We start from the raw sequence: 16988 nt of genomic DNA, 5'->3' as shown, positions 1-16988 counted from the left end.
CTTAGAGCAGGGGTATTAAACATGTGGCCTGTGGACCATATTCAGCCCCTGCAAGGTTCCCATCCAGCCCCTGGGGCATCTGGCTCTCTCTCACTTATTTCTCTGGGGCTGCTGCTGTCATCGCATCACAGCTAGCTTTTGCCTAGCTCCTTCTCCCTGCTTCCTGCTTTGTGCAGGAGAGAACCAAGCCATGCCTCCCTTCCCTCCACTGGCTGAGCTTGACTCCTTTAGGAGGAACAGAGGGAAAGCAAAAGCCAGTGTGCAGCAGAACAAGAGCAAAGCCTGACTCCTCCCATGGCTCCTTTTAGAACAGCAGGCCTCATTTTGGGCAGGACCTCACAGGAGCAGTGCTCTGGAACCTCTAAATTTTGTTGTACTCTTTCTTTCTTACCCCCCCCCCCCGCCCACTTGCTTCTGGGCTTCATTGTTCAAACCTCCTGTAAGAATTTTGCTGAACTTTAAGATTTGACAAACTTTTCCCCCACAAAAAAAAATCTGGAAAATAACCAAAACATACAAAGCAGAGAGATGGAAATCTTCATTCTGCCACTGTGACCACATAGGAGAAGGTAATTTTAAAAGTATAATTGGAGAAAGGTTTTATATGACAATTATAATTAAAGAAGCATTTTAAGGTAGATGCTGAGTGATGACAGGGGTGTGTGGCATATGCAAATAAGTTATGCGAATGAATTGTGCTAATGAGCTCCAGCACCTCTTTTTCTGCTAAATGACCCCTGTAGAACAGCAATGTTTTACTTCTGGTATAAGCTTTTGTTATTCTTTGGAGGGAGGGAGGGTGAGTGGTTGGATTCTTCAGCCAAGCACAATTTATACTGAGATAGCTGTGCTCTTCTTTTTCTTTGAGACTTGGTCTCTCTCTCTCTCTCTCTCTCTCTCTCTCTCTCTCACACACACACACACACACACACGCACGCACATGCAGCTGTGTTAAAAGGAAGGGACATCTTAGGATAAAGGGAAAGGAGAAGTAAAAGAAAATTATTTTGGCACATTCTGAAAAGGGTTTTTTAAAGATTAGATTTTTTCAGTGCCTCTCTGGGACTTTTCTTTTTAAATCCTGATTTGTAATTAGATTCCATGGTTTAATGACTGGAAGTAGATAGCTAAGTTTTTCAAAATATATTTATGGTTCCATATGAACAAATCAGGAGTCAAGTGCACTTTTAAGACCAACAGTTTTATTCAGAACGTACGCTTTCGTGTGCTAAAAGCACACTTCTTCAGACGAGGGGTTCAGGTACAGTGGGCTGAAATACATGCAGTTTGTTGATTAAGAGGGCAAACTGATACAGGGCTGGGATCACATGGTGGAACAGCCAGCGTGACAATTTAGTTAGAAGGCCATTTGGTCTGGATAGCCATAAAAGGTAATAAAAGTTGCCTGCCAATTGGTGTTTCTGCAAGTCTAGGTAAATTACAAAAGGACATGTATTTCCTTGTTCTTGTCCACCTAATTTACTTATCAGCATCAATCTATACATTATAAACATCATTCTAGTTTGCCATTAGAAAAAAAGAATACATAAAATGAAAATAGGTTAAGTATATGTAATGAGATAAACAGCAATATCCCTTTGAGTATGTCAATATAAAACATTATTCTGATACACTACTATTAAAGATTAATACAGTAATCTAATACATTAGATTACTGTGGATGTATAGCTATACTTACTGAGAGTGGGTTTAGCATATACAATGAGATAAAAAACCAATATCCCAGTTCAGTCTTGGAGAGGTGTTTGTTCCAAGTTTCATAATAATTTGTAATTCAGCAATTTCTCTCTCCATTCTGTTCTTGAAGTTCCTTCGTAGTAAAACAGCTACCTTGAGGTCACCCATTGAATGCTTTGGAAGGTTAAAGTGTTCTCCCACAGGTTTCTCAGTTCTGTAATTCCTAATGCCAGATTTGTGTCCATTTATCCTTTGGTGTAGAGTTTGTCCTGTTTGCCCTATGTAGAGAACTGAAGGGCACTATTGGCATTTAATGGCATATATAATGTTGGAAGATAACAAGTGATGGTGTAGTTAATGTTAGGCCCAGTGATTGTGTTGTCTGGGTGTATGTGGCAGCAAAGTTGGCACTTGGGTTTATTGCAAGCTCTGGTACCCGTGTCCATGCTCAGATGAGATGCTGTATTGTTGTTGGTGAGAAGTTGTTTGGGATTGGGGGGCTGTCTGTCTGCAAGAAAAGGTTTACCCTCCAGTACTTTTGGAAGACAGCTGTCACTGTCTAATAGAGGTTGTGTTGATGATACGTTGAACTGTTTTCAGTTGTGAGCTGTGTGACCACTAGTGGTGTTTTGTTATTGTCTCTTTTGGGTTTGTCTTGGAACAGGTTTTCTTGGGGTATCATTCTGACTTTGTTAATCTCAACTCCTGCTTTAACTGCTTCAGACGACTTGGATCTATCTATGTTATAGTTCAATACATCTCCCTCCCTGGCTCCCTTTCAAGCCCTAATGCACTAGCACCGATTTGACCCAGTCTGAAACCAATACATTTTTTTCAATTGGAGAGATCCCCCTCTCCAGTTTAAGCAGATGAAGGGGGGGGGGGAAGACATATAACAGCACAGCTTGCAATCTTTACTAGTGGAAGGGAGCAAGAATCTAGTAGCCTTTCACCAGCTTCAGTGGGAATGGTCAAGGTTCAGGTCTGCAGAGCACAAGGCAAAACCATGCACTTCACAACAGACTTCTGAAGTAGCTAGCAGGACTGTTGGGGCACATCTCAGGCAATAGGAGGAGATAGTCCTTCTAGTGGTCTACAAAGTAGTTCTGCTCCAGGTGCAAGGGGTGGATACAGAACACACAGCACAAAACATCACTGCTATGTGATACAGAGAAGCCTGAGGGAGTGGGTAGGTGGCAGCAACATTGTCTGTGGATAAATTGTCATGGACAGGGGGTGGCCAAACTTCCTTAATGTAAGAGCCACATAGAATAAATGTCAAATGTTTGAGGGAAGGAAAGAAGGTAGGTAGGTAGGTAGGTAGGTAGATGGAAGAGGGAGAAGGAAAGGAGAGGTAGAAAAAAGCAACTTTAAATGAATTCTCCAAGCCACCCGCTGGCTTGGCTTGGAGAAGTGATTTAATGCCTTCTCCAAGCCAGCTGACATGGTGGAGGAGGCTTTGAGAGCTTCACAATATGTGTGAAAGAGCCACGTGTAGCTCCTGAGCCACAGTTTGGCCACCCCTAGTTATGGACATCAGCACCAACATGCTGGCAGAAATGAGGAATGAGTACCTCAAGTGGCTGGCATACTAGTGATGAAGGATGTTCTGGGGTTGTTAAAAACACCTGGGATGCTGTTTTCTTTGAGATGCAGTCCTTACTTGAGACTTCTTGCACAGTACCAAGTACATTTGGTCATCTACAGCATTCATCTTACCAATTGTGTGGTAAGTGTCTACTTATACCAAACGGGCTCTCGAATTCTAATTTTTACTCAGGGGAAAGGCTTTCTTCCTCCATGACAAACCCCATTGACACAGTTGCACCCACTTTCACCTTCATGGCATGTAATGTACTGAGTGACGAGATGGTTTGAAGGCAACATACTTTATTCGGTGGTACATTACAAGAGAGAGAACACGCGGGCCGGGTCCCGCTTATATACATTTCCCGGAACTGCCCCCCAGTCTGACCAGTCCAATCCTGGCCAGTCAAACTTCCCACCACAAATCTTGATGGGTGGGGCATATAGCGAGCTACATCCGGGGACCCGTGGGTTTGCCTGGGTCGCCTCTGTAGCGATTGCCATGCGGTACCTTAGCTTATGTTTCAAGACATAACACTCCCCCCCTAGTTCAGGACACATAGTCCTGCAAGTAAGCGTGGGCCTTGCATTCCCTGGTCGACCTCCTTGGAGTTGCTTGTGGAGTAGGAGCGGTCACCGGGGTGGCCAGGGCCACAGCTGCTGCGGTGGACGGGGCAGCGGTCTCCCCAAGGGGGGATAGCGCTGGCCTATGGCTGTCCGCCACCTATTGCCCATTGGGTGCCCCTACTCCTGGAGGGTTGCCCCCGGCCTGGTGCTGCTCTTCCGCCCGATCGATTGGAGCGGTCGGCAGGGGCGGGGTAGCTCTCAGTGTGGGTGCGGCTGTTGGTTCATCCTCGTTCTATACTACAGCCAGATCTTCCAGCAAGGTGCGGCGGCGCATCTGATCTATATGCCTTTGCAGGATTTGGCCCCCCTCCGTTGAGACGTCGTAGTGGCGGGACCCAGTCACGCACAGCACCCGACCCACTACCCACTCCGGGCCACTTGCGTACTTACTTGCGTACACCGGATCCCCTGGAAAGAACCCCCTAGCCACTTCCCTTATCTCAGGAGAGTTGCGGAGGTCGGTGGCCCAGTCCGGATGCAACCAGTCTGGCCTTGTGATCAGCTTCCTTCCCATTAAGAACTTGGCTGGGCTCACGCCTGTAACTGGGTTGGGGGTGATTCTATTGTCAAATAAGAAGGCAGCCAGGTGGTGGTCCCAGTCCCCCTGTTCTATGCGTCCCAGGGCCTCTTTTGTGGTGGCACCATCCGCTCTGCTTGGCTGTTGGTGGCCAGATGGAAGGGGGCGGACCATATGTGTTTTATTAGGTATCTCTGCAAGAACTCCCGGAATTCCTGAGAGGTGAACGTGGTCCCATTATCCGAGACGATGGTGTCAGGAATCCCGTGTGTGCAAAGGACCCTGCGAAACGCTCGGACCGCGGCCACAATTGAAGTGGAGGCTACGGGGATAACTTCCAACCACTTGGTGTAAGTGTCCACCAGAATGAAGAATGTTTGGCCCTGAAATGGCCCCACAAAGTCAACATGTAACCTAGACCACAGCCTCCTATGGGCTTCCCAGCGGTGGACTGGGGCACTGGGCGGTTCGGGCCGGGACTCCTGGCAGGCTTGGCACCTTCGAACCCACCCCTCGATCTCCTCGTCCATCCCCAGCCACCATACATAACTGCGTGATAGGGCCTTCATCTGTACAATACCAAGATGAGTTTCGTAGAGGGCCTCCAGCACTTGTTTCCGCAATGGGGGGGGGGAACTACCACCCTGCTTCCCCAGAGAAGACACCCTTTGTGCGTGGACAGTTCTTCCCTGCGTGTTGTGAATGCCCTGAATTCTTCAGCCTTATTTCCCTCGGGCCATCCCCTCCCCACCCAGTCGAGAACCCACGCAAGTATTTTGTCCCGCCCCGTGGCCTTCGCTACCTAGGCGGCGTGGAGGGGTCTTTCCGGTAGCATTTTAATTAGCATCACATGATGGGCCGGAGCTGGGTCTGGGTCCATGGAGGGCAGCAGCAGGTGACTGAGGGCGTCTGCATGACCCATCGCCTTGCCCGGGCGGTGGACCAGGGCATACAAATAAGAGTTCAGGAACTGATTCCACCGCAAGACGCACTGCGACAGAATCTGTGGTGTCTGGGGCGAGGAGTCCCAGGAGCGGCATGTGGTTCGTGGTGATCGTAAAACGTCTACCATACAGGTAGTCATTAAATTTATGCACCCCCGCCACGATTGCCAGGGCCTCCTTATCGATCTGGGCATAGTTGTGCTCTACGGGGGTCAGGGTCCTAGAGTAATATGCTATTGGGACCTCCCTCCCATCCAGGAGTTGGTGCCCCAGGATGGCGCCCACCCCGTATGGTGACGCATCACACGCTAAGACCACCAGCAGGGCTTCATCGAAATGGTGGAGCACCTTATTGGATATGAGGAGCTCCTTGACCGCCTGAAAAGCGGCTGCCTGCTTCTTTCCCCAGACCCATGGGGTGTTTTTATCTAAGAGCCTGTGGAGGGGTTCTGCTATGGCCGCTTTGTGGGGCAAAAATGAATGATAAAAATTTAATAACCCCAAGAAACTTTGTAGCTCCACCTTGCAAGTTGGGGCTGGGGCACCCACTATGGCCTTGGTTTTGTCGGCCGTTGGGTGGATCCCTGCAGCGTCCACTGCAAACCCTAAGAACTCCACCCTCGGCACCCCGAGGGAACACTTTTCCCGCTTGACTTTCAGGCTGCCTGGAATCTGCGAAGTACCTCTCACAGACGGTTGCTGAACTCCTCCTCATCTGGTGCGGCGATCAGAACGTCCCCTAGGTGGGATCCTAGCCAGGTAACTCCTGAAGAGGAACTTCGCGGAGCTGGCCGGAGACGAAGAAGGCACACCGTCTAGGGAGACAGAAGCACCCGCCGCCGCAGCCACCATGGCTAACCTGGGCGGAGCAATGAGTCATCTTGAAGAATTCAACCCCGCTAAACCAGAGAGGTGGGAGACCTACACGGAGCGGGTTGATTGCTACCTTCGAGCAAACATGATAACGGACGACAGTCGTAAGAGGGACGTGCTCCTGAGCGTCTGCGGCGAGGCCACATTCGAGATCGCCAAGGGTCTCTCAGCCCCCGCGAGGATCACGGAGAAGACGTATGAGGAGACGTTCTTGTATGTTTCTAATGGCAGACTAGAATGATGTTTATAATGTACAGATTGATGTTGATAAGTAAATTAGGTGGACTACTACTAGGAAATACATGCCCTTTTGTAATTCACCTAGATTTACAGAAACACTAATTGGCAAAGAACTTTATTACCTTTTATGGCTATCCAGACCAAATGGCCAAGCCACACTGGTTTACAGTGTGGCTTACACTGGTGATCAGTCTGCATACTTAATCAACAAACTGCTTGTATTTCAGCCCACAATACCTGATCCCCTAGTCTGATGAAGTGTGCTTAGAGAGCACACGAAAGCTTACGTTCTGAATAAAACTTGATTGGTCTTAAAGGTGCACCTTGACTCCTGCTTTGCTCAACATAATAATATAGATATTCCAGGTCATAGCAAATGGCTAATGTTTGTAATGCTGACATGCAAACTATATTAATCAGTGTGACTAAAATGTTGAAGTTAGTTCATAATACATTTCCAATGCAGTCTTCAATGACTAATGAATTATCCAAATTTAGTTTGCATTGACTAAATGTACCATCCCTGTCATTTTTTTCACTGCTATCAGTGCATTTAAAGAAGCTTGGGTTACATATCAGCTTGGGACAATAGTGTAGTAAGTACACTTGCTTGGTCGTTGAACAGTAGTTACAATGCAATTAGTGCTAGTTAATGCAAAACATTACCAAGGTGCATATTGTTATCAATCACTTTCCACTATAAAGCTGGCTGCTGTAATAATGACTGTAATTATGGACTGATGAACTGTTCAGCTGAAAACTGGTCTTAGCCAAAAAGAAAAATAATTCTCTCTCTCTTTCTCCCTTTTCTCCTAAAGAAACAAGAAGTTCATAGAATTTAAACAATTTTCTTATTTGCATTTCTGTGACATGAATCTGCCCGAACTGTTTATGCTAAACATTATGCAAGACCTTTGAATTCTAGAAATAGCTAGACTCAGAATTTCTTGCTCTGCTGATTGGACAAGATTTGATATTTTACATGTAGGATTGGATCCAAAATCTGTGACAAGAAGAGTAAATCAGCTCTTTTCAAAAAGAGGTGGATTTTTAGCAATGCTTCCTTCCTATTGTAGATCTCCATTCCTGGCCATACTTGATTCCAGTGAATCATCAAACTTCTCAGGAACATGGATAAATCAGCCGGGGTATCCATATCACTTTACTGACCCTTGGGAAGTGATATCCTGTGTCGTATGTCCAGCCCACATCACATGGCATCATTTGTGCCAGGATTTGGAATCCTGCCAGGTCATGATTTAAAAGAAATTGGTCACCTTGACTGTCATTTTCATTTGGCTCAGAAGCTGACTCCCACACACACACACCCCCGCACACACACACACTAGCTTCAACCAGCCTAGCCAAGTCTTTAACAGATCTACTTGTAACTCCTGAAATATCTCTCTGTGTTTCTTTGCTGAGTCCCTTCTCATAGCTGTTCCCTTACACTCAGTCTTCCCCTGCCAGTTTCCTGCATTGACTTCAGAAATGATTTGGTTTGCCATGCCCATAGCACTGTTGTCCATATGCTGGGCATTTGTCTTTTCTTCTTTCGTGTTGTTTCCTATAATATAAGCATTGTATTCATTATGTTCCTTCATTAGGCTACATATGCTGCTTATGGTGCAGCCGTTTTCCAGCATGCACTTGCATCTCTGGTGGGCCTGTTAACATTCTGATTCTGTCTTTAGAAACTTCTACTGCCCTGAGAATTTCCATGGGACAAGTCAGTGTTAAATCTGCTTCTTGCAATGGTCATTCACAGAACCTCTGATCTCTTGTGCCACAAACAATTCTAGCTTTGATAAGAGAGTCTATGATTACCCCAAAATTACAGGTTGTTGCTAGAGTCCTTAATACAGATACATAAGCATCCAGGCACTCTTCAGTACCCGGCTGCCTTGTGAAGAAATTATAGTATTCCACAGTTTCATTCTATTTGAGTAAACAGTATTCATCTAGTGACTTGAGTAATTGCTCCAGTGTACATCAAGTGTCAAGGCATAATAGCTTTACTTTTTGCTTCTCCTCCTCTTCCTCTGAGGCAAGATTTAAATACAACTCAAATTCCTCTCTAGCACTTCCATGCTTGTGCTTGATTGATTGCAGTAAAGTCCAGCAAAAATGGGCCTTAAGAACATAAGAGAAGCCATGTTGGATCAGACCAATAGCCCATCCAGTCCAACACTCTGTGTCATACAGTGGCCAAAAACCCCAGGTGCCATCAGGAGGTCCATCAGTGGAGCCAGGACACTTCCAGGACACTAGCAGCACTCGCACTGTTGCACCCCCAAGCATCCAGAATACAGAGCATCACTGCCCCAGACAGAGTTCCAACAATACACTGTGGCTAATAGCCACTGATGAACCTCTGCTCCATATGTTTATCCAATCCCCTCTTGAAGCTGTCTATGCTTGTAGCCGCCACCACCTCCAATAGCAGCGAATTCCATGTATTAATCACTCTTTGGGTGAAGAAGTATTTCCTTTTCTAACTTGACAGCTCAGCAATTTTGTTGAGTGCCCATGAGTTCTTGTACTGTGAGAAAGGGGGAAAAGTACTTCTTTCTCTACCTTCTCTTTGCTGCTTTAATTGTCCCTGCTGCACTGTTTTAGCTAAAATCTGAAGCTAAACCACTGTCACCCTCTAAGTGCCAGTGTTCCGTCTAAGCTGAGTTAGCGTGAGCTAGTTTATAGATTTTATGCAGTAGCTCACAACTTTTATGCCAGTAGCTCACAAAGTAGAATTTTTTCTTTCTCTGCAGTTTAGAGGGAACATTGGCAACTGCCTGTAAACTCCTGATCTCTTTCTCCCTCTGTTCTTCTCTTCTGAGTCACTTTCTCTACAGTTCATCATACTCTATCCTCCCTTCTGTCCATGAATTCTCCCTGTCTATTTTTCAAATTCACTCTGTTCCACTTACCTATTACATGACAGAGCAGCCTCCTCTCTTCAGATTACACTCCTTCTTATCAGATTAGGTGGTGAAAACAAGTGTGAACTTTCCCATCAGCTCCTCTCTTACCACAGCCAGCTGTGGACAAATGTGGACTGGCCCTATAGAAGCCACCACTGCTTCTAAAGAATGGCCTATCAGGAAGCAGGGCATTCTATCCCTGCCTAAGAGCCGCTATTAAGGGGGTAGCAGGAGAAAAGAAATATAAACTTCAGCTTCACTTTTTGCTCTTTGGACCCTACCCATGGTTTCCCATTGAGCACCTACCTTTGTTCAATAACATATTAGCTCCGGTATAATTTCTTAAGAAGTCAGCAAATGTGTTAAGAAGCATATTATATTTTGTTAAAATGATACCACTGATACCAAGTCATTGTATCAAGGGGAGGGACTGTGGCTCAGTGGTAGAGCATCTGCTTGGGAAGCAGAAGGTCCCAGGTTCAATCCCTGGCATCTCCAAAAAAGGGTCCAGGCAAATAGGTGTGGAAAACCTCAGCTTGAGACCCTGGAGAGCCGCTGCCAGTCTGAGAAAACAATACTGACTTTGATGGACCAAGGGTCTGATTCAGTATAAGGCAGCTTCATATGTTCATATGTTCATTGTCTGCTGTTTAGCAGCAAAGTTCAAAATGCAGCCAATATAGTTGAATGTACAACTATTATTCTATTTTTCTTCTTCCCCTTACATTTTTTGAAATCTTTACAAGAATGATAAACATTGCAAAGGCAAAAAGAAATGAACTTAACCTGAACTGTCTCCAATATCCAAAGCTTATCTGCCTTCAGTGAAAAATGCTATGATATATTCTGCACTCAGATGTGTGATTGGAAATATAAGATAGACAGTTTTGTTAAATTAATATAGAACATAGAAAACAGTAACATTGCCTCTTGTGATATGCATTGTTTCTGGGCCTACAGCAAAGTTGCCAACCTCCAGGTGGAACCTGGAGATCTCCTAAAATTAGAATTGATCTCCAGACTACAGAAATGATTTCTTTTGGAGACAATGGCAGCTTGGGAGGGTATTCTCTCAGGCATCACATCCTTGCTCAGCTCCTTCACCTTCTCAAACCCTGTCCTCCTCAGGATCCACCCCTAAATCTCCATGAATTTCCCAACCCAGAGTTGGCAACTTTAGCTCATAATCATACTATTTTCTTGTGTGTGTGTGTGCAGCACTGGCCAATGGGTGCCTGGCACCCTAGGCAGGCTGCCCCCACAGCCATGCTCCATACCACCCCCTCGGTGCCCTGCCAAGGCGTGGTGGCTGCCTGCCTCCTCCTCCTCCTCCCCTTTCCCTCCCTTTCCCATTTACCTCCTTCCCCCGCCACCACGGCTGCTGCCGGTAGCCCCCTCCAGCCTGCCCCTGCCCCTTCTGGCCCACCGATACTCACTCACTTGCCGTCCCTCCCCTCTGCCACTCGGCATGACTAAAACTAAGGCCTGCTGGCTCATGGCAGCCTGTGCATTTTTTTTAAGAGACTCTTAACAAAATGCACAGATGTGAGCTGCCAGGAGCCAGCAGGCCTTTGTTTTAGTCGCACCAAGTGGTGGAGGGGAGGGGCGGGAAATGAGTGAGCAGGTTGGCGGAGATGCGGGGGTGTCGGCGGGCCGGAGGGTCTAGCAGGAAGCCGGCGGGGGCAGGGGCAGGCCAGAGGGTGCTAGCAGCGGCAGCAGGGGAGAGGGAGGGAGGAAGGCAAACTAGGTGGTTGCCTGACTGGGCACCAGGGGTAGAGCCCAATTTGCCGCCCCCCATCTCCTGGAGCCCTAGGCAACCGCCTAGTTTGCCTAGTGGGTAGTGTGTGTAGATAAACACATTGTGTTCAATATTGTGTCTTAATACTGACATTTCTGAAGTGGAGCATTAGTCTAGCACAAGGAAGCATCCTACCCTAGCATGGTAGACATAACAATAATTAATGTTGCCAAACTCATGTCACAAACCTTTGCCACATGTATGTCTGAATTGTTGAAGACCTTGTATGCTTTCACACAACGATTGTTTGCAAGTGGATTTTGCTATTCTTACACAGTAAAAAGCCAGTTACAAAGTATGGTATTTAGTGTGTGTGAACACATCCCTTGTCCTGTACAATTACACCTAGATAGCTGTAATATAGACACAGATTCATGTTATTTGTATGTGTAATATCAACGTTACGTAGGTATAATAGTAAAATACTCTGCCAACAAAAGATGGCAATTAACAGTGTTGGAATGCTACTTAGCTTGTGAGGTCTTTTACAGATAATAGGACTGGGTGTTGGAAGTATACTGAAAAACATTTGCAGAGTCTTCTGCTAGTTGGCTGGTTTCATTTCTGGGAGTTTCTCAGCAGCTTGGCAGTTGGGAAAAAGATGGACTTCATTCACACCTGCATTTCTTGGCACAATTACTGTAACCACATTAGCAGGCCACTTCAGAATAATGCTGCCTTTTCTTGGATGTGTACTAAACAAGCAGCATCCTCTTTTACATCATGATTTGTTTCTTTTTCATTCCCATTGGGAGGAAAGAAGACTTTATAAACACTGCATGGGTGCTTTTCTAGCATCATTTAAAACACAAAATCCAAAGTAGTTTCTGGATAAGTTCTCAAAAAAAACCCCCTATCCCTCCCAAATTAAAATGGAGGGATTTACAAAATCTATAAAGTATTGTTTATTTATAACTTTACATTTTAAAAAATTATCTGCCTTAATTTTGAGTATCTACAAACACAATCCTACTCACAGTTAATCCAGAGTAAGTGTCTTCCTGAAACATTTTATTATAATATTTCTTTATAAAAATGCCTTCTTGAACAATTCTGTTTTACAATGTGGAATGACAGTAGTATTAGAACATTCCTGACTGCCTCATTGTGAAAAACACATGCGTATATGTTTTAAAATCTTGCAGTATCAACTACGTGGAGCTAAAAGTACCTCTCAGTGAGAAATAGGGATTGGAACAAACCACAAAAAAGTCAGTTCATTATTTGTGGCTGAACCACAAACATAAATGAGTCAATATGCCAATTTGTGAACCAAACCAAATAGTTTATAAACCATATAAAGTTTAAAGCCCTGCTTTCTGCTCCCTGCAAAACCAACAAAGAACAGAAAGCAGAGGTTTAAATGGCTCAGAGCCATTTAAACCCTCCAGTTTTGCTTCATACCACTTTAAAGAAAGCAACATGGTTAAATGACTCAGAGTCATTTAAACCCTGCTTTCTGCTCCCCATGATAAGCTGAGCAGGGGAGCTGCCTGCCCCTCTGCTGTTTCTTGTGAAGAACTGAAAGCAGTGGTAAACCTCGCTCTGTTGTCCATGAACTGGCCAAAATTTGTGATGAACTTTAGTTAATGAGCTGGTTCATGCCCATTCCTATTGAGAAAGAACTTACGGAAGTTTCAGCATGGGAATTTCCCTTATGGTAGGAACTTTAAACAAAGGGCCAGGTGCAGAGGATAAGGATGTCAGTGATAGTTCAAAAGTGTACAGGTAATAAGTTGTAAAGGCATCAAGAGTTAGTATTCTGGACTTAGATTGATCCTGGCAATTTTCTGAAGCTCTAAAACTCCACCCTCCACTCTGAAAATTGTTCATTTATACTTATCCTGTTTCCTATTAATTAGCCAGTTTGTTATCCACAAGAGGACCTTTTACTCCATGACTCTCAAGCTTACTAAGGAGCCTTTGATGAGGAACTTTATCAAAAGCTTTCTGGAAGTCAAGGTAAACAACATCTATTGGGTCCTCTTTGTCAATATGTTTGTTCACCCCCTCAAAGAACTCTAACAGGTTTGTGAGACAAGATCTTCCCTTACAGAACCCATGCTGAGTCTTCCTCAATGTGCCTACTAATTTTCTCTTTAACGATGATTTCCACCAACTTTCCCGGTATTGAAGTCAGACTGACTGGCCTGTAATTTCCCGGATCGTCTCTGGAATCCTTTTTAAAGATGGGGTGATGTTTGCTACCTTCCAGTCCTCAGGAATGGAGGCAGATTTTAATGAAAGATTACATATTTTTGTCAGAAGATCCACAAGTTCACCTCTGAGCTCTTTCAGAACTCTTGGATGAATGCCATCTGGGCCAGGTGACTTATCAGTTTTTAAATTGTCTATCAGCCATAGGATTTCCTATCTTGTCACCTCAATCTTGTGAAGCGAAGCCAGAGTCCACAGAAACTTAATTGCCCCTGGCAGAGAACCATAGATGCCTTTCCTCCATTTTAATCAAAAGGGGGGATTGTAGGATGTAGATTCAGATTTGCACTTGAGCATGGACAGAGTGCCAAATAGAATTGCACTAATCATGATCATATAATTCATTTGCACTAACCTGCCTTAACAGTTATAACTAAGCCATTACATTCAAAGTATTATATTTGCATTACTGGCCTTAAAGTATATAGTGCCCTCTTCTATGAATTTTCAAGGCCTAAAGTGGTCTGGAGGAACAAAGAACAATGGCTTCTATTAGATTCTTTGCTAAGCATATTAGATAAGAGAGGAAGCCTCTTAATTAGCAGAACTTTCTTATCACCAGATGTTCTGTAAACATCTTTTGGTGAAGAGTAAGCTATCTTTCTTACCTCTGGGAGTCTATCTCTCTGAGAAGGTCAGAGCAGAAGCTCTGCTCATACACATTCTGGAACTGGGTCAGGGGGTCCACACTCGAGACCAACAGGAAAGGGGTAAAACCGCAGATATAAGGATACAAACAAGTGAGACTTGGAGGTCCTGATTACAAGACCCCAAATAATATCAATTCATCTCTTGGTTCTAAGCCTGGAAATGGGATTTATTTGACCAATGAATGTAATCAAGATATCAGAAATGGGGAACTGTGTAGCCAATCTATAAGTTGGCCTTTTTTATGAGGAAGGTATAAAATGTTATGACTATGTTGAATGAGTTCGCAGAAAAACGGATAAAGGATAAAGGAAGTGTAACGGTCCGTCATCTTGTGACTGAGATTTAGGCGGGCCATTAAGATGGTGGCTAAAGCAATAACAAAAAACCAGGCCCAAAACAGGGTCCTGGGGGAAGAGGTGCCACCAGACTGAGTACTTTCACACACTGAGGTCCCCAGTCAAACCTCAGGGTTTTTTAATCCTAAACTAGGGAAAGCCAAACCACAGCTATGTGGCCAGGAGTTCCCCAGAACAAAATACTTTTCTTTCTGGTAGTTTAGGCAAGATCCGAGGCGGTTAGATAAGTTTTTGGCATAAAGTTGTTACAACCTTCCAGACAAGGAAACAAAAATCTCTTTTTTAAAATAAAAAGAGTTTATTTAAACATAAGCATAAGAATTTACAGTAGGAGCTGTGAACCAAAATAAGAACGTCATAAAATATACTTATCTAAACAAACTAACTGGTTCCAAAGTAGTCAAAGCAACAAAGTCCATCAATAATCCATAAGTGAAGACCCCAGCGTGAAATGGGTCTCAGAGTTTAGTCAAGTAGTTTCAAATGAGGGACAAAGAGAATAAAGAAAGGGAATCCTTTATCCCGAGGAAACCCTGTGGGTTAATTCAAATAACCCAATCAAAACCCAAGCTCATCAGAATAGCACTAATGAGATACTGATAAGGGAGGCAGCAACAGATGACTCCCCTTTGTTTCCAGGGCAACAATCCACAGGTGCAATGAGCTCAAGGCCCGCACTAATAGGCCTGATCTTTATGTTTCTATGGGCCTTGTAGAAAAAAACGTTTAAAACTTTACAAGCAGGCTTCAAGCCTGCCCAAATTAAAACTAAGAGGAACCATTTTAATTTGGTCTACAGCATTACAGGAAGGGTGAAAGATTGTTTTCCTTCCCACATTAACGTGAAAATAATAAAAGACCTGTATATTCATCTCTTTACACTTCTGTTGCTGTGTCTCTTGATTGGAAGAAAAAGGGGACTCTGCCGTATACAACAATCTGACTCAGGTTTTTCAACACCCCTCCCAAAATCAGCGGTTCTGGAGTGGGCAAACACTTCTCATCTTGCACAGTGAAGACGGAGGGGAAAAAATGCATTCAGCTTCTCAGTCATTTCCCTATCATCCTTCAGTAATCCTTTTACCCCTTATTTCCTCCCGAGGAGGCCGCTGAACACTCGATGGCTGCAGCCATAGCATCAGTTGGTCGACCCCCCCTCCTCTATTCGTGGCCAGTGGGAAATGGCCACACCAGATAGGCTTATGTTGGAGAGGCTGGGGGAAGGGGAAGTGGGGAGTAAAGTCCCACTAGGGGATGGGGGGGCTGAGCAGTTTTTGGTTGGAACGGAAGCCATTTTGGATGTGTTATTTTCACTTTCAGTTTTATCGTCCCTAAGATGGCTGCCTCCACCGGGTTTCCCAAGGGATCAGTCCTGGAGGAGGGCACATGCGATCTGGAGGTGGCTGACTCACCAGCCCAGGAAGAGAGGGTAGAAAGCCATCCGATTGACCTGTCTGGAGATGAGGCGAAGAATAATCTCTTCTCCTGGATCCAACTGTTAGTGAGGAAGGAGGTTCAGGCAGCATCCACAGCCACCACCCCAGCCCTCCCAGTCAAAAGAACAGCCAAGCTGAAGCACAAGGAACCAGACAGGGAGGAAGAGAGTTTTTCCTCCAGACTTCCTAAGCGCAGTAGAACAGACCAAAGCCCCTCCCCCTCGGATCAGGAGGAGGAGGAATCCGACATCTCGGACGCTTCCATACCACAGGATACGGGGGAACTCTCTGAGGAAGAGGAAGTGGTAGCCTCCACCCATTCCAAACTGTTCCCACAAGATGTCTATTCATGATTGCTCCCTAAGGTGATTAGATTACTACAGATTCAATACACTCCCAAGCGCGAGGAGGATGCCAAATTCCCTTTGGGAATGGAAGACATCATCCCAAAATCAGGCTTCAAACCTCTGCAGGTTCATTTACCAGCCAGCTTTTACTCCATCATCAGGTCAGAATGGGAACACCCGGCAAAGCCTAAAGCTACCTCGTCTAATTTTGCAAAATACTATTCCTTCATCCCAGAAGCCACCAAGCGACTAAAGCTGCCAGTAGTAGATGACACGGTCAATAGTCTGGCTTCCAATTCCATCCTCCCAATGGACGCAGATGGGATGCCGAAGGACCCCAAAGTCAAATGGCTTTTCTGATCTTGCTCATTTGCAGTGTGGCACCTGTGGAAGGTCCTGTTCAGATGAGCAAAGTGGTAGGCATAGGCTGTCCTGAAGATATGGTAGTATTATCAACTCCTGTAGCAATAAAGGAAGGGGGAAGGGATAGCTGGATGGTTATTGACAGACTCTTCTCTCCCACGCCTATGCCTACCACTTTGCTCATCTGAACAGGACCTTCCACAGGTGCTACACTGCAAATGAGCAAGATCAGGGCTTTTTTTACAGAAAAAGCCCAGCGGGAACTCATTTGCATATTAGGCCACACCCCAATGTCACCATTGTTTTGCAGAGGGCCTTTTTTGTAGGAAAAGCTCAGCAGGAACTCATTTGCACATTAAGTCACACCCCCTGATGCCAAGCCAGCTGTGCGTTCCTGCTCAAAAAAAGCCCTA

This window comes from Heteronotia binoei, chromosome 4 (assembly GCF_032191835.1).
Source record: "Heteronotia binoei isolate CCM8104 ecotype False Entrance Well chromosome 4, APGP_CSIRO_Hbin_v1, whole genome shotgun sequence".
Lineage (NCBI taxonomy): Eukaryota > Metazoa > Chordata > Lepidosauria > Squamata > Gekkonidae > Heteronotia > Heteronotia binoei.
Note: the sequence above shows the minus strand (reverse complement) of the source record.